The 27,200-nt window shown below is 38.5% G+C and overlaps 1 pseudogene; it reads left to right on the top strand.

Annotated features, from left to right (window-relative positions):
- Positions 1 to 128: 128 nt before the first annotated feature.
- On the top strand, positions 129 to 25,734 carry LOC130104519 (period circadian protein homolog 2-like; annotated as a pseudogene).
- The last annotated feature ends 1,466 nt before the right edge of the window (positions 25,735 to 27,200 follow it).

Raw genomic sequence — 27,200 nt, 5'->3', positions numbered from 1 at the left:
CGGAGCCATTTACCAATGAGCGCGGGTTGACGTCACTCAGTGGGGTTTACCATGGGAACCCTTGTGCGCCAGCCAATAGGAAGTAGAAGGGGAGGGGCCAGAATTCAGGTCAGAGCGCGAGACACTCCTGCTTCACAGGGAATCGGAAACGGTGAAGTATTGGATTATACACTATGCTTGTCTCACTCTGACAAAAGTAACCCGGGAAAACATTGATACCAACAAATTCCTGGGATAAAACGTGGATAAAGCGTGCTCTTGCAGGTTTGTGATTTTAGACTACTTCTTTTGTTAACATACTAGACGTTCAAAAACTGTTGCATAATCATTTGGGTACTGCGCATGCGCGGGCACTTTAAATCGTTTTGTTTTGTGAAGTCTTCTTATATTTTTGAGGTGTAGTGATTATAATACACTAAATATATAATATTATACGCGTTTTACGTATTCGTGCGTGTATGCCATTTAAGAACAGCTGTAAAACGAATAAGTATATCAAGTTATATCGGTGGTGGCACGACTTTTACATAACGTTAACTGTGTCAGTGTACCGTGCAGTGCATTGCAGGATTGCAGGTCAACGTGTTTTTAGTCCACGTAAATTGCAGTCTACATCTGTAAGATAAAGAATACATGCAAAAAAAAAAAAAACATTCCCACGGTAAAAATTACAAATAAAATGTTATAACCATTCATGTCTTTCATAATATCTTTATTACTTAGTTTTATGAGCACTACAGACTCTGAAGAATGATAAATAAAGCCAGTGATAATTTTCTGTACATTATAAGAACTAAAGAGTTTTTGGTACTCCTCTTCATTAATTATTACAGTCATGAGTGTTTGTATCACCCTGTCATTAACTAATGTTAATTTAAAATGTAAAAACGCTCATTATAAAAGTGGTGTATTCAAGCCATAAATTGCATTTTAATGTTGACTCTCATGCCGATGGAAGTTTATTTCAGTTTTATTAGCCAAAGATAACATTATGAGGTTAATTAATGGCTTCCATAACTATTAATTAATGTACCTTATCTTACCATATGTCTTTTTCTCAGCTACAACAGTATAATGGGATCAGGGGAGCTTTGACCTGTAAAGCTTGACCATGTCCATGTCAGGTGAGCCCGAGCCGAAGCACTACATGTACAGGGGCGCGTCTCCTGAGGAGGGCGAGCCCGAGTCCCCGTGTGTTTCCATGTCGCACCTGCACCGCATGGGTGAAGCCTCTGCAGGGAGTGACAGCAGTCATGACCCTCACACCTCTCCCAGACCTCAAACACAGATGCATGAGGACATGGAGATGGGTGGAAATGGGTCCTGTGGAAGTGGCACAGAATCTCACAGTAACGAGTCGCAAAGTAATGAATCCCACGGTAATGAGTCTGTGGGGAGTTCCAGTGGAAATGGAAAAGATTATGGTACCATGACATCATCTGGGAGTAACAAGAGGTGAGATTCATTCAGTGTTAAAGTCTTAAAGGTGCTGTAAAATGAATTCGACACCCCAAACTCCCTTCATTGCTTTGCCCCCAAAGCAGCGAACACACTATGCAACACAGGCAAGGATGAATCGGCTGTGACGCAACAACAACAGCATGTCTTGATAATAATGCCCTGACCTCTTGTCAGAAATAGTCGTTTTGTGTCTCACTTAAATGTGTTATGCTCTTGACCTCTTATTTTTCTTCTATAGCTCAAACTCTCAAAGTCTTTCCCCTCCCAGTAGCAACAATGCTTTCAGCCTGGTCAGTTCAGAGCAAGACAACCCATCAACCAGCGGCTGCAGGTAACACCACCACTGTCATAGCTATACGATTCAACCACTTAAGTCGATCAGCTCCTTTTTTTGTCTGGTGAGGGAGTCTTAATTCCTGTTTTACATTGTAAAACATGCAGTGACCCCTTTGAGCATCACAGTATGTACAGAGGGATTAATAACTGTGTCATTGTGCATGTGTGTTGTCTCTGCAGTAGTGAAGAATCAGCAAAGGCTAAGACTCAGAAGGAGCTTTTTAAGTCCCTAAAAGAGCTGAAATATCACCTCCCTCCCGACAAGCGAGCAAGGGCCGGGCGAGCACACTTCACACTCTCAGATACGCCCTGCGCTGCATCAAACAAGTCAAAGGTCAGACAACCACTAACAAATTCATTTCTGCAGTTTGTATGTGTTTGTGAATGCATATGAGGCATGCATATGAGGCTCAAGCTTGGCATGTTTTTCCTGGTTTTTGCAGCCAATGAAGAGTACTATCAGTTGCTTATGATCAATGACAGTCAGCCCTCCGGTCTGGACGTGCCCTCATACACCATTGAAGAAATCAACAGTATTACCTCAGAATATACACTCAGAAATGCTGTGAGTTGCACACACACACACACACACACACACACCTTTAAACGGTTCTTACTTATGTGCTCAGAAACTCTCTGCAAGCATATCTTTGAGTAAAGCTAATTGTGCCCATGTCAAAATCAGTTAAAACACAATAAACATCTTTACATAGTCCTAGACTACATGTGATGGACTGCATATGCAGAACCCAGATCCCAGATGAATCTATAGCCGCGTTTCCATTACAGATTTGCGCATCTAAATATCGATAAAAAACTATTGCGAAATGACGGTGTTTTCATTGACTGTTGTTATGCGACTAAAACGTCATTTTTTCCTCTCGCGATAAGTTTCTAAAAAAATCATGGCAACGGGTGTTAGTAGGTTTATGTATATCCCAGCCATTGTTTTTCTTTAAAAATAATTAAAATTATATTATATTTCTTTGTTGTTTAGAATCCAGTATTTCCCGTCATTTCCCGTCTTTTATGAGTTTAATAAAGAACTCTGTCTCGTCTTCTGTCCAAACATACTGCGTCATCTTTAAAGAATGATGAATAAAGAATGTAAATGCGAAAAACTGTTTCCATTGCAGTTTTGCGAAATATTCCTCTTTTCGAATTGCCTGAAAACCCACCTCATGCAAGCCTCATGCACCTCAAAAAAATGTTTGGGATATTTGGGAGTTTTTTTCAAATTGACGTGTCTCCATTGGGCGTATTTTAAATTCGCAATTTCAATTTGCGCAATTTGAAGGGTAATGGAAACGCGGCTTATAACATACAACAGTGTTATTACTCTAAAATAAGACTTGTTGGGAAGTATTGTATAATTTCTATACAATCATTTTAATAAAAAATTTGGCTTAAGTTTCATGTTTTTAAGTCCACCATAAAACAGAGTTTTTTGCATATTGGTGGTTTAGCTGAACTTGATAGCTGGACATCTAGACAGTTCAGTTACTCACCTTTGTTGCTATTGGCTTTTGGCTTGTTTAGTTGGGGACATTAAATGTAACATTTAATTTAATATTCAACAATAATATTGATCTGCCTGCATTGACACCATTATATGAGAACTGAACTGAGCTGGACGATGACATCACGGTTTTCTCCAGAGCGGCTATACATATAAATTAACTAAATTAATAACTTTTTTACAACAAAAATGAACCATCACTGAACTTACTTAAGCTGGACTGTGACGCTATTTTCTTCTGTTAACAAACTTTGTTGCATTATTTTCTCTGTAAAGCTGATTTGAAACTATCTGTATTGTTAAAAGCGCTATATAAATAAATGAGACTTGACTTGACTCATTATGCGACAGAAGAACATAAACACAATGTCTGAAACTGTTTTTGTGTGTGAAGGATATTTTTGCAGTTGCGGTGTCCCTGATCACGGGGAAGATTGTGTACATTTCGGAACAGGCTGCAGGAATCTTGAACTGCAGAAAGGATGAGTTCAACGACAGGAAGTTTGTGGAGTTTCTGGCTCCTCGTGACGTCAGTGTGTTCTACAGTTTTACAACACCATACAGGCTCCCGTCTTGGAGCATGTGCACCGGAACAGGTCAGCTACCAATGCGGAGTGCACTGAACTGATTTAAACTACTGTAGTGCTGTCAATCGGTAAAAAAATAAAATAATAATCACACTTTTCTGTAATTAATAGCAATTAATTGCACCTAACACTTAACATTTTTCATATATTTTTATATTGTAATACATAATTTCACATTGAATCTCCAAATCAATGTCGGTATAAATGCATAGATTCGCAATTAATGTTTGTATGTCCTAATGGTCTGGTGGTGGAGTATTTGTCTTGCATGCCAGAGGTTTAGAGTTCAAATCTAATCTAATTTGTCATTAAAGCCAAAGAAGTTCATCAGGGATTGTAAATCAAGAGCAGGGACACCTTTGTGTGCATTTTGTTATGTGATTTTACCTAAACAAATAGTGTCTCTGCAATAGCGTTAGATTGAAGCGTTAGTCCGTGTGAAGACGGATAACAGCAGCAACGAACACTCGGACAGATATACCCTCTATATAACACAAGAGAATGAAATGAATACTCTACTGAAGATGTTTCTTTCGTATTAGGATCTGTATCTGTGGTTTGAGATGTTTCAAAAAGTGGTCGGGACAATATCGACAATGGCAAAAAGTGGTGGGAAATGTCCCACCTACAAATTACGCCTATGTAACTACTGCTACTGATATCTCTGTTAGAAAAAATATATATCTCAGTTTCTGGGGATGAAATGAGTACTTATAGCCATTCAGCATTAGTGTATAAATTGAAAGCCATAATTTTTAATATTTAATTGGCTTTATATAATATAACATCTTTTAATTTAAGTGAACTTAAAACAGTCTTACATAAACTGATTATAATAAATGGCACATTTAGCTGTGACTAATATAGCAGGGCTCAACGCTAACGGTTTTTTTCTACTGGCCTGGGGTCCGTTCTTCCTACATGGATTACTCAATAAGCTGGATTTGATTGTTGACGATTTGACATGATAAAGGATTGTTAGGTTTTTCAAAGTTTATCCTGGAGTTGCTGTCATAGCAACATGTCCGTAAGCTCAAACCTGCTCGGAAGCAGCTTATTTCATGTAAACAGGATTAGATTGCATCTTTTTAAGTGGAGGTGATACTTAAAGTCTCTCCCAGCCACGGCTACTTTCTTACAAGAGAACCCTATTGAACCAGGGACATTAATAATGATTTAAAAATAAATTTGCGAATAATACAATAATGTCACAATTTTATCCAGATATTTTAATCAAATCCACAAATTCGTTTGAAGAACCATATAAGCCAGAGATCAGTTATCACGATTAGAAGATTTGGCCATTTGGTCAAATCTTCTCAGATGTATTAGGCGAGGTACGAAGAACGGACCCCTGGTTGTAGGTCTAACAGATAAGAAATACTACAGAAATTGAATTATCAAATGTAATATAAATGTATTCGCCATAACAACCACCTTGTCCCGCTTATTACATGGCTACCTACCAAATAAATCAATAATTTGACACAAAATATTGATTTAAAAAGGAGTTTATTGATTTAAAAACTATTGTATTGCTCCAGAGTGAACAGAACTATGAATGTGAAGACTGCATAGTCTTCACTGTATAAATCAAATATAGTTTAATCCCTTATTAAAGCTACAAAAGTTTATTTTCTTCTCTTCTTTGATAAACATTAATGACAGACAGCAACAGGTATATTAGGCTGCTGTCACTTTAAGACCTGACGCGGATCTGACACACATCCGATTTTTCCACACATCTGAAAATCTTTACGTTCATTTGAGACTTGAGCTCATTTAAGACTGTGCTTACAAAGATACTCGCCAAAACAGGCATTTTGACATAACTATGTCTGTTTTTGTCCGTTCAAGCACAATAAGAAGCAAAAGAGAACTCAATTCGACACTGGCCCACAATCTGAGAGTCAGTTTACTGTGCTCTCATTTCAGATGTGTGTGCACAGAGAGCCACTTACAAAACATTAAAACAAATACATAAAAATATAAATGTATACATGCCAGTGACAAACAAAATACATACATTTGTAATCAAAATTATTGAACCCCCATTGCAAATCAGGTTTATTGGCAAAATTTACAGACTTTCAGCTGTTTGCAATGAACAAATCAAACAAAAGCAATTGAAATAGCTCAGCACAACAAGCTCAGTTTTCCTCATTTATTTACTCCCTTTATCTCTCTCCATTTCTTTCACATTCATTCTGATCACATGCATCTCTTTCACTGTTTTCCAGAGTCGTCATCCACTGAGTTCATGCAGGAGAAATCCTTTTTCTGTCGCATCAGGTCAGAGAAATTTATAAGTGTTTATAAATATTAGTGCAAAAGTAATGTTTAACTGTCATTATTTAATAGATTTATTTATATATATATATATATATATATATATATATATATATATACAGTGTTGGGAAAGTTCACTTTCTACATGAACTAGATCAAAGTTCAGTTCACAAATTTTAAAATGAACTAGTTCAGGTCATAGTTCATACTTCACAATTTTGAACTAAGTTCATGGTTCCAAAAAATGAACTAGTTCATAGTTCTTTTTTTCCATATGTTGCTGCGAGCTATTTTTTTTTAATTATTGCCACAACCCATATGCAACCACAGACAGCAATTATTTTATCGGCGGGCAAAGTTTGCACAGAAAAGTAAGATTTTTCCCATCCTCACCGACCTTGTCTTAAAACTGATCATACGATACGACGCCTCCTCGCTGCTTTGTCGACTACATGCTGCTTTTTGTTTTGATGACGCATGCGGCATATTACATATTTATATAATATGTAATATCTGTTCGCTACATATTAAGGCCTGTTTACGGTGTGTTTCAGCCGGGTTTTCGCGTGCGTTCACAGACACAAGAATGAACGAGTTCACAGTAACGTTCATCAGGCAGTAATACAGTACGTTCAGTTCACGTTCGCCCAAAATATGAACCCGTTCAGGCACAACACTGTATATATATATATATATGTACTGTGATGAATGTCAGAATATATCTGAATGTTACTTATGTAAACTAGATGTCCCTGAGCCCCTAAACCTGCACTTTACCTGTCAATCAAATGGTCTTTTCCTATCTGAGGGCCAGATTTACTAAACAGCAAATTAGCGTGAGACCAAAATCCCAAAGAATCGCAGATGGGAGTGTCAAGTTCTGCCGGTGATCTACTGACAATGTGCAAAATGAAAGAACACAGCAGCTGCCTTGCTCATTTTTTCATTTTTTCCTGCTGCTATTGAGAATCAAACCCGCAACTTCGGTCTGACTCTGTAAACATTAGGACATGACTTCCCCAATATATTACTATATTACCCTATATTACTGCCAATAATGTAATTTCATTCTAGCATTTAATGCTGAGGAGGCGGAGGAGTCTAGCATACAAGCCTCAGAAGGACTGGACTAGGAAGGACACTTTCCTCACTAGGATAGAGCTTTCCACTTGAGAATCACCCACAATCTACCAAAAGCAGTACAAATTAACGTAGATTTGCAAACAAGCAGAGCCGATGATAACCAGGTGCGGGTAATTTACTAACAATACAGGAATAGAAAATAGCATTGCTTGGCAAACGACATGTTCGGATAATGTCTTCCTCTGGGGTTCCAAATAAATGAAGACGAGTGGAGAAAGTCCTCTCCCTTCAGCAACTATCACAGCATTTCAGGCGCATTTTTTTTGGCATTGAATAGTGGCACAAATACCAGTAATCTGACTACCGCAAAGTCGCAAACCTAGTAAATCACGTTTAATTACTCTCCTCCCAAAAAATTTCATCTGAAAGGAAAACTCCTAAAATTGCATATGCATAAGGTCAGCTGCAAAAACAACTGTCCATGCCTTTTCAGGCCTAATTGTTCACTGTTTCATATAGTAAATCCTTTTTAAAGCAAAAAGAGGGTTTGTGTTGGCGCAAGTTGTTTGTAAAATCTGGCCCTGTGTATTAGGATGTGAAGTAAGAGCAGTGTTATTATGCTGTTTGTCAAAAGTCTAGTGACGCACGCAAGACTTGGTTTAAATATTATCTTTGTGTTTATGTGTTTTGCTGCATTCATGTCATAATTACCGTAGTTTCGAGAAGACAACATATGACGTTATATCCCGAGCTGTTTACGTCCTTGGACCGGGAATTATGTGTTTCTATGGCACCTCTATCAACGCCTCAATGAATCTGCAGCGGTCAGGTGGTACAATTACGAGCTCTCAGACAATTCCCATCTTACAAGCCGTAATTACAAGCTCTATGAGGACGTGAATGCTTTTCACAAGTTGAAAGCACGTAATTTCGGGCGGCATGGCCTGAATGCAGCTGTTTTTTGTGTTTAGTGGTGGTAAAGAGAAGGAAGGAGATCTGCAGTACTATCCCTTCAGGATGACTCCATATTTGATGAAGGTTCAAGACTCTGAGCTCTCCGAGGAACATTTCTGCTGCCTCATTCTGGCTGAGAGAGTTCACTCTGGATACGAAGGTAATCGCACTCAATGTTGCCCTTGCCCTCATGTGGTTACGTTTCAATTCTCTGTTTGGTGGACTAACGAAGATCAAGTTGATGAGCATGGATCAAATATAATGATAATAATATTGTCTTTTAATGTGTTTTTCTAATATGCAGCACCAAGAATTCCACCTGATAAGAGAATCTTCACCACAACACACACACCAAACTGTGTGTTTCAGGATGTTGATGAAAGGTTTGAGTCTATATTAACTATGCAAATACACCTGCAAATACTGTATTATGCGTAGCGTAAGATAGATTAAATTGCAACAATAAGGCAGCGATTTGTCATTATATATTTACATTTTTCCTCTGGTTAAAACTAGTTTTGGACACACTTCATGGCCTTATGGTTGGCAACTTTGCCAAATGGCGTAATTGTGCATTTTCAAATCTCAAAACTAAAGAGATTTAATAGGAGGCAATTGGCTCAGTTCCAGCAAACCCACTGTTGGGGTAAGGAGGTTGAGACAGTCGAATATAGTATAGGTATTTGTGTACTCTTTCAGATAACTGTTTTCTCCAAATACCAAATTTCAGCAAAGACTGATGTAGCTTATGTGGAAAAGCAATGATGTGTATGTTTTAAAAAATCTTATAAGGAATGGATTTAATCTTTTTTTCCTTGCTATGTTGGTTTCCTGCCATAAATGTTAAGGATAAGGATTGTAAATCAGGGTAGAAGAAAAGCACAAAGCATACCTAATACCTGTGTTGTAAACTTTGTCTTCGTCGAAGCAGAGACCAGGAGACGTTGGGATATCTTACAAGCAGGAGTTACTCTTTATTGAGGACTCGCTGTGTGCGCTGTAGTCATCCAACTCTAACTAATAGCTCAGCACAGTAGAGTTTATACCTTTCAAGGGGGAGGGATTACATAGAGGTGGAGACAATCTGAACAAAGCATGCAAATGCAGTGCAGGAGTCAGCCAGTGGCGGCTGCTGGTCTTTCAAAGAGGGGAAGCTCATTTTCGGCCTACATCATAAAAATTGTCCATTTATTTATATGTAAATTCTGCCCTACGTCCCTTTTCAAGAAAATGCTCGTACCAACTAGGCGTCTTTTTCAGTGACTTGACCATTATTGTATTTGAAGACTCCTTGTTATATCTGAAATTGGTTGTTTTAATGAATTATATTTTTAAAAAGGCATAACAAAGAATAGATATATATTATAACTGTGGTTACAATTATTTATAAGAATTTTACAATGCATTGTAAGGTGCAATACAAGGCATAATTAATACATTAAAATATTTCTATAATGCATTATATATAAAGACTTTAAGAAAAGTGTTACCAGAAACTTAAATCAGTAGTTATAAATGATTCACGTATTTAGGCACCACAACATTATAATGTGCTATATGAATAATGGATATTAATTTTGATATTTACTTAAAAATGTTCTTTGAGTATTTTTTAAATATAAAGGCTGCTGCAGATTTTTATCTATAAAGACACATTTATAATGTCTGAGAAAAATATTAAGTTTCATATTATAATATAAAAGCAAGTTTTGTAAATTAAATTATTATTATTTTTGTTGTACTGAAAACAAACCCTGAGGTTTTTTGGACCCTGGTTTGAAAACATCTGATTCTGTATTAGTTGAACTGTAGAAAATTATAAATGCATAAAAATATAAACGCGTACAATTATTAGTACTCGGAGCATTGTAATGAATCTTGTGAGTATTGTGAGTGTGGTGAAATGTATGATGAAAATTGTCTTGCAATTTCGCCAAGCAAATACCAAAAAAAAGGTTGCAGCAGTTTGTCTTTCGACTACACTTGTAAAACCCGCGATGGGACTGAGCTCGAACAGCTTCAGCGTCAGCGACTTTTTATAGTACAAAATCGCTGTCCATCAAAAGGAGATGCTGTCTTTCGACAGACCCTCCAATCATCACGCAGAAGCCGGAGTCCAGGCCGTGGGCGGGACATAATCGCAGCATTTATCCAATGACTGTCTAGTTTTGAAGCACTAAAAAAACTGTTCAAAGCAGCCCCATTGAAGTCAGTGGACGCTCGGCTTCAACAGGGAAATGCACTGTGACGCTACGGGAATGTATGAGAAGGAGATCGAGTCAGCCGACCTGCTATACGGAGCTGATTCTGAACGAACTCGTCTTCGAGATGAACGTATTCTAACGCATTTTTAGTCAATAAAATGTTAACAATAGTACACAATAGTATTTGACCATTCATTTTTTGACATTATATGGGAAGCCGAGCTTCCCTTGCACTCTGGAATTTCCCCAGCCCTGATCAGCATAACAGTGTCATTCAAATGCATGGATGTTAATCCAATCAGCCTGACAGTGTCGCCCATACCTTCACATTATCACAGAGACAAAAGCACAGCTGTGCCTTGAGCTTAACTTGGGACACTGCATAAAGTCAGGAGGTGCATAAAGACAAAAGGTTAATGTCAGACACCTGGGTTGCTTGACTTCATCTTCTTAGAATCTAATCATCTTTACCTCAAAATGTCAAACACAATGGCCCTCATTTATCATTCTTGCGTAGAAACGGGTGTATATGTTGGCGTAAGATTATGCTTACACTCCTCTAACCGCCTGATTTATTAAGCTGTGTGTACCTTTGAAATCCAGGTGTACACAATACCTGCCCTTGATAAATCCCACTGCTGAAAACGATCGTCATTAGAATAACACGCCCCTATATATTCAAGTCAACGCTTCCCTCACGCCCTCATTTTACGCCATGGACACACGGAAGACGGCACAGAAGAGAAACTTCTCCGACGTGGAGCCGAAATGACCTATCAGTGACAATGCATTATTTTACAGCACGTCTTTTTAACAATTAGCATTCAATTTCGAATCACGTCACATGTATTGGGGTGTACAATAGTGATGATGATGATGTGATGTGGAGTACCATTCATTCACATTAATAATTGCATGACAATTTGTAATATTCTTATTATTATGATTTTTATTATTAATGACGCTTATTGTTATTTAAAAGAACAACGTCGTTATTATTATTTGTATTATTATTATTATTTAAAAGAAGAAGAATGTATTTTTTATTATTTTGTCAGTCTGAATTATTTTTTGGTCATTGAAAGCCTTTCATTACCGAACCCAGTCCGTGCGCACCTGCCGGGCCTAACCATGAAACGTCAGGGTAAAGCGCAACTCAAGGAATACATATGGCTACAAATCAAATGCTTTGGTAAAGTCACACAAATTAAACATTGAAGTCCATGTTGCACAAAAATAAACACTGAAGTTTATAATTATGTTGTTGTTGTTGGTCATAATATATCATATCTTTTAGTTTGTCCGTGCATTTTGTGGTATTAGGAATAGTTTTTCTGCGCATTTCCGCACTAACTCAAAACGTGCGTACACCACCTCCTGAGCTGGCGTAGGATTTGAGCGTGCCGTACGCCAACGTCCATATTGATAAATCTCAAAGTCACCGTGGTTTTGGGTGTACGCCAGGTGTACGCTGGAAATTTGGTGTACGCACTTTTGATAAATGAGGGCCAATGTACATATCTTTTTCAGTTTATATACTATTGCATTGGAACCTAGATTTAACATTTAATAAACTCGTAGTCCAACACCTGCTTGCATTGCAGGGCGGTGCCTCTGTTGGGATATCTGCCTCAGGACCTGATTGGGACACCTCTTCTGTTACACCTGCATCCCAGTGACAGACCGAGAATGCTGGCAGTGCACCGGAAAAGTAAGGAGACAAAGACAAAACACAATTAAGATGTTTATTTTGTTCAAATGTTCTCCTCCTGGTCTTCCACCTGACACCCAGACTGGTGAGCTACATTCATACCATTTTTGTCATGCTCTCATTTCATTTGCTTTGAGAGGTAAAGTTAAGTTAAGTATCATTATGTACTACCTAACTATATCTGGAATTATGCTGCCCAAGGCCAATCATATTCATAATCATGTAGTGACTAAAGTGTGATTTCCATTTCACTTCATCTATGGTATGGTACGATGGTTTTGTTTATTCACAGAAAAAAACAATCAGTACAATGACAGTTATCCAACAAAAACAAGCTTATTGTGAACAACGATTGAAAACCTTACATCTGCTGGCTTCTTCCACAGTTCCACAACTCCAGTTACTCATTTACTAGGGAGGCGATATTTAAACAAATATTCATATGCATAAGATTCTTCAGCCAGCAGGTGTAGTGTCACTATATTGACATTATATTGACATTAAAGGGTAACTAAACCCCTGGTCAGAGCCTGACTCCACCCACTGGCAATATTTGAAAAATGCTGAAGAAGTGGGCGGAGATAGAGGGGATGAACGGATACTCTATCCTGATCGTTTTCAATACTCGCAATTCCAACTCCTGACTCGCTACAGTGGTTTTGACGGAACAATATGGTTTTTATACTGCCATGGACGTGGTAGCTCGTACCAAGGCCGTGGGAAGCTGAAACCTGCTTACGTCAGCTCTCACCGCTACCGTCACGAACTACCGCAAACATCCAATAGGAAAATTCAAGTGCATTAGCCACCGTTCAACCTGAATAGGGCAGCACTCAGACGTTTTTACACCATATATTGTAGAATTAAAACACTTTATACCCAAATGTCAAAAAAGTTACTCGAATCAATGAACAGCACTAATAAAGCCCCAGTCTTACAGATCATTCATTTAAAAAAGCTGGTTTAGTGTTTAGTTACCCTTTAACAAATTCAATTGAATGGCTCATACACAGTACTGTCCTTGCTTTCCTAATTGTCTCTCTCTCTCTCTCTCTCTCTCTCTCTCCTGCAGTTCTGCAGAATGTTGGGCAGCCATTTGATCACTCTTCTATCCGATTCTGTGTGAGAAATGGAGAATATGTTACTCTAGATACGAGCTGGTGTAGCTTTGTGAACCCGTGGAGCCGCAAGGTGTCCTTTGTTATCGGACGGCACAAAGTTCGCATGTGAGTTTTCACCAGTGCTAAAGTATACAAGAAAGGTATTTTATTTACTCTAGATAAAGGTAGCTATAACATCAATTTTTACTTTTGTGATTTTCTTTTTGATATATACTTTGTGTGCAGGGGTCCAATGAATGAGGATGTGTTTTCAGCTCCTACTTTAACAGAGGACAAAACCATTGCTTCAGATATACAGGAAATCACTGAACAGATTCACAGACTGCTCCTTAAGGTGAAAACTTTCACACACACACACACATCACATGCACACTCTCTCTTTCATGCTCTAGTAGCACACTGCACAGCGAGGATGCCATGCATAAGCGTTTGTATGGAGGTTGTAAAATTATTGTATAATGGAAAAAATACACTAATATTATTTTGGACTAACTAAGCCCTCTCTTCGATACTTTACTCTTGGCAATTTGATTTCTGTCATTTTTGGCAGTTCACATTTGATGGGCTACAGCAAGTCAGGTTTGGCCTCACATTCTCCACAAACACATTTTGGTATAATGTGGAAGTCGTAGTTGACGTTACAATAACGAGTTTGCAGAAGCAGAAAGCGCACCTGAACCAACACTTCCACCACATGCTTCACACTTCCAAACATGACAAGTGTGGCCAAGCAAATCCACTTTGACTTATCTGTCCTGTTCTGGTTTCTAATGTCGGTGTTGAATAGCAAACTTCAGTCTTGCCTTGATATTCTTTTTTGAGAACCGAGACAGATCTTGCATGAAGATCAGATTTTTCTCTCTTTCTATTGGTGGACTAAAGTCTAAAATGAAATACACTGTGTAAATCTGTCTCATAGCCGGTCCACAGTATGGGGTCCAGTGGTTATGGCAGTCATGGCAGCAACGGTTCGCATAAGCACCTGCTGAGCAGAGCGTCCTCTAGTGACAGCAATGGAAATGGAAATGCAGCAAACGGTGGGAATGGGAGCAATGGAAAGAGCAGAAAGGAAGAGCGGACCAAAAGCAAACCGGTAATTCTCGTTCACAACAGAACTCCCACTCATTTAATGAAGAATTTCCAAAATAGCTGATATTTCTGAAAGAAGAAACTGTTTTATGGTCATTTTTTTATTTGTTACAGTGGTTTTATCACAATTAAGGGGTGTTATTAGGAACTTGACATGGAGTGCTAAAACCTTCTTAAAAAAAGACACAATTATTGAAATATAATCATTTTTTCTTCCCTGAATAGTTTTCTTTTGCACTGACTTTTAATGTATTTTTTGTTCAGTGCAACTGTTCATTCCTCACCACATCATCTAAAAATGTTTTTCAGAGGTCATTTCAGGAGATTTGTAAAGGGGTTCATATGTTGAAGGCTCAGGAGCAGCAAGGCTCCTCTTCCAGATCAGAACAGAAAAAGACCTTGGACGGTGAGTGTGTGTGTGTGTGTGTGTGTGTGTGTGTGTGTGTGTGTGTGTGTGTGTGTGTGTGTGTGTGTGTGTGTGTGTGTGTGTGTGTGTGTGTGTGTGTGTGTGTGTGTGTGTGTGTGTGTGTGTGTGTGTGTGTGTGTGTGTGTGTGTGTGTGTGTGTGTGTACAATACAGCAGGGGTTGCTAACCTTTTTGAACCCTTGTGAACTGAATTATTTACTTCAAAAGGGATTTTAACCATTGTGCTTAAAAAATCCTGACTTGCTTTGGATCCACTTATGTATGTGAAAGTGCTTTCTCTGCAAGTGAATAATAAAGTCAAAGCAACATTCTCGTCTAACTGACAGACTCTTAGAGCAGCTACCAGTGAGCAACAGTCCTGTCTGAAAAGACGTGTAAAAAAAAGAAAAATGCAGACTTCTCTCTATGAATTGGACTTAAAGTTTATTTGCTCAAGAATGTTTTTCTTTTTCATTTTGAGATTTTTCTTTTATACTCTGAGGGCCAGATGTACGTACATTTGCTAACGCAGCGTTAAGAGCGCAATGGCCAGGACCCAGAAAGCGCTTGATGTGAAACCGCAGTGTGCGTGTTATGTACCAAACCTGCAGTTCATCAGGTAATCAGCGCCTGTCCCCACCACTATACCGTAAATTGCGCGTATTTAAACGCGCAATTGAATGGGCCTCCTCCTCTCACTGCTGATGCTATGACTGCTTGAGATGATCCTGATCCCAATAATTGTAATGTAGCGAGGAGTTTAACAACTGCTGGAATGGAAGGTGAACGCTGAGTCGGAGATTCTATGTCATCTTTGATTTCTTCCAGTAACTGTAATATTGCGCAGCTGCTTAATCTGTGACGCTTAATGATTTCGTTTTCACTCAACTGAAAAAGTGTGATTTTTGTGGCAAAAGTCTTTTCAGCTCGTCTCCTTAGCCTATGTCTTCGTCTTGCTCGGATTACTGCTGCCATTTCACCAGGAGGCATATGTCAGGAAACCCGCTTCCTAAGTTACACCTGCTTTTAAGAGGCAGAGAATTTTCAGCACAAAATAGAGGCGCTTTCACCTGCTTTTTCTGTACATAATGCGGAATACATAATTAGGCGCAGTTTACGTTTCCCCTCCCATCTCTTTATGTGACACTCCCACGTTCCCCTTGACCATCCCATTAATGCATATGCATGACACAAAAAGCGCATTTTGCCATTTTTAGTTCCCGCGACAGGCAGTCTGCGCTTTCATCTCGGTGCGTCACGTTCGTACATACCTCGCCATGGTTTTATGCGCACTTTGCGAAACAAATACGCCTAAAGTGGGCGCAAAAGCGTTAGTACATCTGGCCCTAAATATAATTTTTTTTATATATATAGAATTATTTTTTCATGTTCAGTGACACTTTAAATAGGACCACCATTAAAGGACTAGCAAGACTTAGCTAGGTACTAAACTGCATTTGTAAACTTACAATGTAATTTGTGGCCCTTTGTATTTCATGTGGATTAAATGTTGCCGTCTTGGCCTCTGAACTTGAGGCCTTCTGCCCTAGAGTAACACTTATTTTACAGTATTACAAGGTCTAAATGTTCATGTGATTGTGTGTTTGAGTATGTACTGTGTCTCTTTAGCAGGGCTTAGGTCTCCTGTCGTAAAGCAGAAAGACTCTGCACTGCTGGTCAGAGATGGACCTGCCACAATGGAGGAACTCAAGGACCACACAATGTACTCGTACCAGCAAATCAGCTGTCTGGACAGTGTCATCAGGTGTGTGTGTGTGTGTGTGTGTTTGTGGACGTGTGATTTATACAGCTTAAAGAGTACACGCTCATTGATTTATATCGTCTGGAAGAGAAGGCATTTTTTTTAATATGGAGGCAATAGTAAATTGTGTATCTTACAGATATTTGGAGACGTGTAACATCCCAAACACAGTAAAACGTAGGTACCAGTTCTCCTCGAACACCACCTCCTCAAACTCTGACGAGGACAAGAAAGCCTCTGATGCCACTCTTCAGCAAACTGATGGTATAGTCGCATATTTTGTCTTTGTTTTTTAAACTGTTTTGATAAATATCAAACAAAGATACTTCTTTCAAATCCAATAAAAAAAATTATAATTTGGTTTTAGATTCTCTATGTATAGAGGTGGCATCATCTATGTCTATAAAGACCAATGAAAAGCCTCGCTCATGTCCTGCCCCAGGTCGTGTTGTGGAAGGGCATTTATCTCCTTTGGACCTGCCCAGCAAAGCAGACAGTGTGGTGTCTCAGTGTTCCTACAGCAGCAAAATCGTACATGTGGGAGACAAGAAAACACAGCCAGAATCAGGTACCAACGCATCACACACATAATCACAAAATAATACTTATTTTGAATTAATCATTAATCCTACATAATTCATTTATTTTATTTAAGGGAATAGTTCACCTAAAAATTTTAATTTCCTTTTACTCACCCCCAAAATGTATGTGACTTTCTTTCCTCAGCCGAAGAAAAAATAAAGTTTTTGAGGAAAACATTTCAAGATTTTTCTCCATGTAATACAAGTGAACAGGGCTCATTTTAGTCCATTTTTGATGGTCCAAAATCCATATTAAGGCAGCTTCCAAGTAATCCACATGACCCCCGCTGACAAATAAGGGGTAAACAGTTGACAAATCAACTATGTCAGACGATTTTAAAGTTGGAGAAAAAGAAGAGATGAATTTTTTCGCCCAACACTACCTCTTTGAACGCTAATACACAGACAAAGAACTTAAACAGACGGAGGAAGCTTCAAAATGTGTTTTACAGTGTGAAGGAGATTGACTTGTAGTCTTTGCACATTTTCAACAATGGGGTGATTCTTGCCGCCTACGTCACACATTACGTTCTTAAAGTGCATACATCATGCGAGAGGTCGTGAACATAAACGTGGACGTGCATCACAGAGCAGAACCGAGGCAAACATTTGTAGCTAAATAGTATAAAAATGTACATAAATTCTGAAAATGACTGATTGTTTCACTAGAGAGGACCCTCTAGTCCACAGGGGTCGTGTGGATTACTTTAAAGCTACCTAAATATGGATTTTGGACTGTCAAAAATGGACTACGGTGAGCTTCGTTCACTTGCATTCAATAGAAAAAAATACAGGAACGGTTTCCTCAATTACCTTACAGTTTTTTAGTACAGTTAGTAGACAACCTCTTCGGCTGAAGAAAAAAAGTTATATACATCTTGGAAGGCCTTGGGGTGAGTAAAGAATCAGGAAATTTTTGGGTGAACATTTCCTTTAAGTAGGATATTGTAGATTTATTGATACAGCAACATGATGGAAACAAGCTCAGCTTGCAAGTATTTATTGAAATCATAAATAGGAAAATCTCAGTGTAGTGACCCTCTGCAGGCATCATCATGAACGAAATGTTAGAAATCTGCAAGTGACGACAATATGGGGAACCTCTATTGTTCTTTCCATCACAGCAATGCAGGTGTTGAGAGGAAGATCAAATTATTTTGTGTTGAAATTAGTCTGGACAGTGTCTTCAGGTGTTATTTGACTGTAATTTGCAGAGATCATTGAAGATGCTGCAGAAAGCCCTGCACCTTCTGCACCTGTTAGTGTGGTTTCCCCACCCGCAGTGGAGCAGGAACCCTATAAGAAGCTGGGACTCACAAAACACGTACTGGCGGCACACACACAGAAGGAAGAGCAAGCATTTCTCAGTCGCTGCAGGGAACTCCGGAATGGTCAAGCCCTCCAGAAGGATTGCCCAGCAAGCTCACAGAGAAACCGAGGACAGGCTGCCGAGGGTATGTAGACATTAAAACACATCTGGCCAATTGATCCTGAAAATAATGGATTACGTGTCCACAAAAAAGATTAAGCAGCACAGATATTTTCAACATTGATAATAAACAGTAAGCAAGTGTCTTAAGGTCATGTGACACTAAAGACTACTAAAGACACTAAAGATTAATGGCATCAAAAAAAATGGTACCACTTTATTCTGATTTGTTGACTATAAGTAACTTTGTAACTACATGTCAACTAACTCTCATTAGAGTATTAGTAGACTCACTGTCTGCTTAATATCTGCACTCTTTATTGTGATGATCCTTCAACAAACATTCAACTGACTATAAGTAACTTTGCAACTACTTGTCAACTTATTCTAACACTACCAGTCTACTAATACTCTACTTACAATCTAATGAGAGTTAGTAGACATGAAGGTGCAACATTACTTATAGTTAAAAGAATGTGTTAAAGGGACCATCAAAATAAAGTAAAATCCCCCAAATTATATATATATATATTTATTTTTTGTTAAACATTTTTTTCTCTACATTACACTAATTTTCCACTCTTTCTTGGTCTCTTTCTCTGCCTCTTCGGCGGCTTCAGGTGCTCATGGATCCAAAGCAGGACCGGGTGCCCCTGTTACAACCCCCAAGAAAAGTTGGCGCACCAAAAAGGCAAAGAAACCACGCAAAGAACATCACGATTCCTCAGATAATGCTGCGTCTCAGCACAGACCTCTCCCTCCCCTGCAGGGTTTAAACCAGACATCTTGTTCCCCTTCCGAAACATCCCAGTCTGGGCTTTCAGTCCCATTCCCCACGGTGGTCCCAGGGTACCCTCTCTACCCTGTAGTCCCCCCTGTTACCCCGCCCCAAGCCCCTACAGGAGTAGCAGAATCCCAGAGCACTCAGCCCACGCCTTGTGCGGCTACTTATCCTACCCCATTGGTCACACCAGTTGTAGCAATTGCTTTGCCCAATTTTATGTTACCACAGATGGACACAGCAGCTCCCTCTCCATTCTATACTGACACCCAGCAAGCCTACAGTTCTCTCTTTCAAACCCAGAAAGCCTACAATGGCCAGCAGCCCCTTCAGCCCCAGCAAGCCTACAACATCCAGCAACCCTTGCAGTCTCAAGTCTACACCGGCCAACAAGCATTTCAGCCACAACAAGCCTATACCAACCTTCAAAACACGCAAGGCTGCAATAATCACCAGTGCTTTCAGTCCCACACCTCCTTTACTTCCCAGAAGCCAGCGTTTACACCCCAGACACATTTCCAGTATGGAATGACATCTGAGCCCAAACCCTGCGTTGTTGCGTCTACAGAGTGTCCTTCTCCTTTGCCACCCCCTTACTCCCCTTCACTGTTTGAGTCTCGCTGTAGTTCTCCATTGCAATTGGACCTGCTTCAGTTGAAGGACAAGCAGGACTCTCACACCCAGGGTAACGGCGGTTCAGGACAGGACAAAATCAACACAGCCATCAATAGCACTTATGGAATGGATGACTTACAGCAGGTAAAGGGCTACAAACTAATGAACTATTCACAACACACACACCTTGCTAATCATGGAATTGATGAATTGCATCCTTTTCCTGATTTTCTCGGGCTTCTCTTCCAGGCGTGTTGTTCAGGTAGCGGTGGTCCCTGTGGTGACCACTCCTCATCCAGCAGCGTGTTGGAGCTGTTGTTGCAGGAAGAATCTCATTCCGGCACAGGTTCTGCCATGTCAGCCTCTACTGGCTCCATATCCAATGACTGCAACACCTCCAACAGTGGAACAGGTCTTCACATTTAACTTATGACTATTTAAAAAGTACTGAGCACATGCAGGCTGTCGTCATACATTATGTAAGGAATAATTCATCAGCGGACCGCTAATTTGACATAAAGTGGTCAGTCGGGACCATTCAAATCTTTTGTTGTTACCTCTCAAGACAATTTAATTTCTAAAGCACTTGTATGTAGAACTATTTTCTTATACCAGTGATGCGTAGAAACGGTCAAAGCCACCTATAGTTCCGGCAAGTTCTTGGCTATTCAGAACATATAGTTTCAGGTTTGTTGACCTTATTACATATCACTTTTCCATAATTTTAATAATTGGTGGTTGGTTAGTTAACGCCATTTGTCAGTCACCAGTCTCTAAATGTGACTAGATTGCATTGCAATTCTAAACTACTAGCAGGAGGTAAAGCCACCTAATGCGTGGCTTCATTGACCACCAGAGGGCGACGGCTACTGACAGGCAACACCTTGACCTAAAATAACCAATGTGCTGTGGATGTCTGTAATGTTTATTGTCAATTCGTACAGGATAAACAATCTAGTAATCACCAAGATGGGTTCTAGATTTGCACACTGCCGACACAAGTAATTGACCCAACACAAAATATATTTTATATTCAATCATAAATATCTATAATGTTATGGTATGTTTATTTTAACGGATAGAGACAGAATATCAACTAAAAAACTAAAAAAACACATTATATAAAGGTTCTAAATTGATTAGCATTTGATCGAGTGAAATAAGTATTTGATCCCCAACCAACCAGCAAGAACTCTGCCTCCCACAGATTGGTTATGTGCCCATGTGGAATACAGATTAGTCCTGTCACTTTAAGAAAGTACTCCTCATGTCACTAGTCCACAGAATCTGTATCTTCCATTCCAACCTCTTTACCACCATGAACAAGACCAAAGAGCTGTCAAACATCAGGGACCAGATTGTAGACCTGCACAGGGCTGGAAAGGGCTACAAGACCATCAGCAAGAAGCTTGGTGAGAAGGAGGCAACTGTTGGTGTGTTTATTCGGAAATAAGAAATACAAAATGAAAAATCAATCGCCCTTGGTCTTGAGCTCCATGCGAGATCTCGCCTCATGGGGTACGGATGATCAGGAGAAAGGTGAGGGATCAGCCCAGAACTCCACGGGAGGAGCTTGTTAATGATCTCAAGGCACCAAGGAAACCGTTGGTAACACACTACACCGCAATGGATTGAAATCCTGCAGCGCCCGCAAGGTCCCCCTGCTCAAGAAGGCACATGTACAGGCCCGTCTGAAGTTTGCCAATGAACATATAATGTTTCAGAGAAGGCTTGGGAGAAAGTGCTGTGGTCAGATGAGACCAAAATTGGCATCAACTCGATTTAGGATTTTGAGAGTATCTGTAAAGAGGAGTGGACCAAACCCCCTTCTGAGATGTGAGCAAACCTGGTGACCAACTACAAGAAACGTCTTACCTCTGTGCTGGCCAACAAAGGTTTCTCCACCAAGTACTAAGGCATGTTTTGCTTGGGGATCAAATAATTATTTCCCTTAATGAAATGCAAACCAATTTATAACCTATATATAATGTGTTTTTTCTGGATTTTTTGGGTTGATATTCTGTCTCTTACCCACTTGGGTAAACTTACAAAATCAGCAGGGGATCAAATATTATTTTCTCCACTGTAAATGTAAAAATCTAGGTTATTTACTATGCATCATTTTACTCATTGTGACATTAATCCTTTGAAAAACATGATTGGAGAACATCATAAATTACTGTATTTAAAGAACTAATGGCTGGAAATGTATTTTATTTGTGTGTGTGTGTGTTGCAGGAAGCAAGTATGTTCTTCAAGAGCCTGAATGTAAACTTACGGCGGCTAGTGACGATAACTGTGTCATGATGACCTATCAAGTGCCGTCAAGGTAAGCGTTAATTCTGTCTGCTATTGGGAGAAGAGGGAATAGGTGTTGAAAGGTATAGATGACCCAAAAATGAACATTCTGTCATTAATCCCCCCCAAATGAAAATGTTTTTAATGAAACCTTAGAGATCACTCTCTCTTTCTCCATGGAAAGTCCATTCCACCAAAATGGTATAACTTCCAAAGTTTCATAAAGACGTTGTAAAAGTAATCCATATGAATCAAGTGGTTTAATACAATGTACATTTATAACGTTTTATTAACTTTTTGATGCTTTAAAGTTTTGGTGGAGAGCAAAAACAAATTCACTGAGCTCATCGTAACTGTGCTGATCAATAAATGATGACAGGATTTTCATTTTGGGGTGAACTATTCCTGAAAGTGTATTTACTCATCAGAAAAGCTCTGTCGTAAGAGTGTTGGTGTTATGGGACAGGGACATGGACAAGGTTCTGGAGGAAGATAGGGAGCGTTTGAGGCGTATGCAGAAGAGCCAACCCTGTTTCTCCTCAGACCAGCGTCGAGAACTGATTGATCAGCACCCCTGGATGAGGAGAGGAGGCTTACCCAATGCCATCAACATCATGGTATTTTGTTCATGCAGAATCACAATCCACTATCTTATATATTATTAGTACAATTATTATTGTATTATTCATTTTCATGTTGCTTTTAAGACTACTGAGCTGAAACTAGTAACAGCCAAACTAATTTCCCTGTTTAAAATTTAGCCCAACAAGGGAACAAACCATAAAAGAAAAAAGAATGACAGACCATTAGACCAAAGTAGGGGCGAACAATATGACAAAAATCTTATTTCACTTAATTTTTATGATTTTATCTTTGTTATTAAAACCTAAGAACAGATAAAATACAGTAAAGATATAAAGATGAAAGAAACTTGTTTTTAAATGTTGAAGGTCCAGCAGGTCTTTTTAACAGCATATTATTAAATGTAAAATTAAAATACTGCATACTCTTCACTGAATAAACTAAACATACATTGCTGCTGTCACTTTAAGACCTAATGCACAGATACAATATCCTGACATACATCCAAACTGTTTAATACCACTTAAAACATAACCCACCGTGTGTATTGTGCTTAAACTGTCAAAAACACACAAGCTTCATATAAGGCGCAAAAGAGAACTTAGGCTGTGTGATAGTCGGTTTTATGTGCAGATGTTTTGGGTGTGTGCTGAGAGGTCCCAGCTCAAATTTTTGATTTTGTTAATATTTTTTCTGAAGAAAGACAAACATAAATAGTGATAAAAGCCAAAATATAAAATATTACAGATGTATATTTACTGAGTAATCCACTATGTTGACTATTTTCACCTGAGATTTGGAGCTAAATTAGAGGGGTGTAAAAATGACTAGAAAGGCGGCAGCATCATTATTTTATTTTTACACAGAGATTGGTAGGTATGTTAGTATAATATGTTTACTTAATAATCTTTGTATCATTAAATGCCACATTTGTTTTTTGGCCACTGAAAATTTGTAAAATTGACCAATTTACTCACGGAGCTGCATTAAGATCTCCATATCTCTGTCTGGGACTTAACCATATTTGGCCTTTAAAATTATGATACCAAAAGGAAAGTTTGTTAAGAACCAGAATCTAAAAGGATGTTATTTATATTTAATACTTCTGGAGTTACAGGCATGCAAACGTGTGGCAAAAAACGCACAAGAAGTGCTTTTTTGTCCTTTTTGAACTGTCACCATTGGCATATAATGATACAAAGATTGCTAGTAAACAGATTTTACTAATAGACCTACCATCCTACCTCTGTGTAATAATAAAATAATGATGCTGCTGTCTTTCTAAAGTCATTTTACACCCCTCTAGAATTAGCTCCAAATCTCAGGTGAAATTGACCCCTCTGTACAAAATAGTGGATTACTCAAGTCAATATACATCTGTGACATTTAATATTTTGGCTTTCATCACTAATTATGTCTGTCTTTCTACAGAAAAATGTTCAGAAATTTGGTTGATTTGACACAGTAAAATTAAAATCAACTCATGTAAATAATAAACTTTTGTGATGAGTAAGAACATTATTGTAACATTGAGTGTAACAGCAATGGAGTTGGTAATAATAAAAACGTTTGTGGAAAAGAATGCATTAAGATGACCTATGGAAGCTTGTTTCTAGCACTGAATAAAAAATAAAAAAGTTAATTGTGACTTTTTATCTCACAATTCTGACTTTTTTACATCTGGAATTATAAATTTGCAATTGCGAGTTATAAAGTTAGAATTGCGTGATATAAAAAAGCATGTTTTTTTTTTCCCCTCAGATTTGGATTTTATAACTCGCTATTGTGAGTTTATATCTCACAATTCCAAGAAAAGAAGTCAGAATTGTGAGATATAAACTTGCAATTGCGAGAAAAAAAGTCTGAATTGTGAGATGAGAGGTCGCATCTATCTTTTAAATTGTTTTATTCTGTGGCGGAAACAAGCTTCCATAATGACCTCCGAATAGTCTTGATTATTGATTATAAATATTGTTTAGAAATCTTAATTAGTCAGAATTGACAAACCATATTTCACCCAATATGTGCATATAGAGCACCACACTGAGCCTGTCAGTTGGTAGGAGTGGTAAAAGCACAGTGGTTAAACAACTCTTGCTTGTGTTTGTGTAGGATTGTATGTTCTGCGAGAATGAGGTCTCCTCTCAGCCAGAAGAAGACCTGCCTGATATGGAGTTGGGGATTTTGAGAGGAGAGGTGGGAAAAGATGGAGGAGGATCTCATTCACAGGAAGAGAAGGAGCAACCTAGTGGATCATGATCTGGGTCTTCTTGACAATGTACTAATCTCAGCCAGCAGAGACAACAGGACCTTCCAGGCTCACACCTGTACACAGTTGAAGTTTAAGCAGATATCCTTTGTTTCCTGAAAGATTATGAATGTGTTTATTTATGTGTGCGTGTAAATACAAAAGAATGCCAGATAGCTGACTGATTAACCCAAAGATGCTGTTCAAATGTGTGCTCTCTCTGATTGGCTGGAACTGCTGTCACATGGACCTGACTCTGAGCACGCTCTGTGGTTCTGTCGCTTTATAGCTTTCTCCAGTTCTCTGTACTGTTTATGTAGCTACAGCAATGTTTTCCTTCGTGGAATGGTGCTCTGTGCACATATCAGAACATACACATATATATATATGAATGAGGTGTAGAGCATCTATTCTACAATGTGTAGAAATGAAAAAGAGAAACAGACCTATTATAAACACAAGCCAATACTAATGCACCAACGCAATCAAAACCAAGAACTGAAACGCCACCATATACTGTGAGTTTGGGGATCATTCCAGCCAAATAAGCTGCTGCCAAGTGCCAACATCACATGACCAGTCTATTCCGCTTACTTGCCTGTCTTTTCGTCAGAACATGCACAGGACGTATTTGTTGTGGGTGTTCAGGGATGTGCAATCATGGGAACTAGTATTTTTGTAGACAGAAATTGACCAAGAAATCGAAATTTCGACCTTTCGTCGCTTCTTTTGTCGTTTGGCTATACAGATGTTCTGTTCACATTGCAGTTGTCCAACAGTGACAGAAATCCTGTAAACTGTTCCCGTACCTGAAATACTCTGCTTCTATTGTCTGAAGTTTGGTGTACTGTGGGGTGTACTTCATGGCCAGTAGTGCTGAGGTATGAATACTGCCACTGGCTCTCTACATCTCAGTTTATGATGTGTGAAGTGTTGAAGCAAATGAATGTACGACGAGCTGAAAGAGCCTTAGGGTTGTGGCGACTGCTTAAACTGTTCCTGTCAGTAAACATTAGTTTATTCAAATTTGTTTAATAGTTTTTATGAGCATGTCATTTGGTTTGTGTTTGTTTGTTTTTTCATAAATGTAGTGAAACAAACATGTCTCATTATTCCTACCTTGTAATAAAACGATACCTCTAGTTCTCTGTCAGCAGTTTTAATTGTCTGAATAAGGATAACCACATGAAAGCCTGTGACAACCAAATAATCGAATGTTCTAAAGTAAAATCGGTAATATGTTTAAGGGGAAATGTTGGCATACATGGTTCCAAATAAATGTAATGACTGGCAAACACTAATAGATAGTTTTTTTTTTTAATATTAGGTTTTGAATACACAATTACTATTTAATAGCGTTTATTATTTGACGGATTAATTAATATTGATGACTGGCAATAACTTTGATATTTTTAAAATTGTTGGATTTGAATATACAAGTACTATTTAATCATGTTTAATGCATTAAGCAACAGCACTTTATAATTGTCATAAAAATTAAAATGAATAAATAGTTTAAGTTTAATATTATGGTCATTAGTAGCACTGTGGGGTCCATAAAAGGCAAAGAGACCCCCTTTTTTTTTTCAAAAGTATTACTTATTTATTCTTATTTTATTTCTTTAGTCTGAACCAGCTGGTCGAGACGTAAAACCTCTTGGTCTCAAGGGATCTGTTTCATCACCATCTGTTCTCTCAACAGTCAGCTGACCCCTCACCCCACTCAATATATCCTTAAACATCTGTTAATGCATCCCATCGCTATTTCAAACGGTGAATGAGCTTTATTTTTGTTTTAAATTAATTCAATTGCAATCAATTCTGTAAAAATGTCAATCTCTTTTCAATATTTTGCATTCTCTGAACTCTAAGGATTATTCAAATGTTCTGGACTTTCTTTAGTTTCTTCGACTTAGGAACCATCAAGAATCTCTGGAAACACTTTATCTGCAATCTTACCTGACCACATCACACTGTAAGTCACTGATATACATACATCTTTTTCGCATTTTATTGGCCCTCTATCATTTCTAAACAGTGTTGGCGTAACGCATTACAAGTAACGTGAGTTACGTAAGCAGATTACTTTTTCAACTACAAAAGTAACGCATTACATTTACAACAAAATATCTGAGTTACTTTTTT

The sequence above is a fragment of the Rhinichthys klamathensis genome, unplaced genomic scaffold, assembly GCF_029890125.1.
Source record: "Rhinichthys klamathensis goyatoka isolate OS25496 unplaced genomic scaffold, OSU_Roscu_1.1 h1tg000014l_1, whole genome shotgun sequence".
In the NCBI taxonomy this organism is placed as follows: domain Eukaryota; kingdom Metazoa; phylum Chordata; class Actinopteri; order Cypriniformes; family Leuciscidae; genus Rhinichthys; species Rhinichthys klamathensis.
Note: the sequence above shows the minus strand (reverse complement) of the source record. Positions and strands in the feature narration are given on the sequence as shown.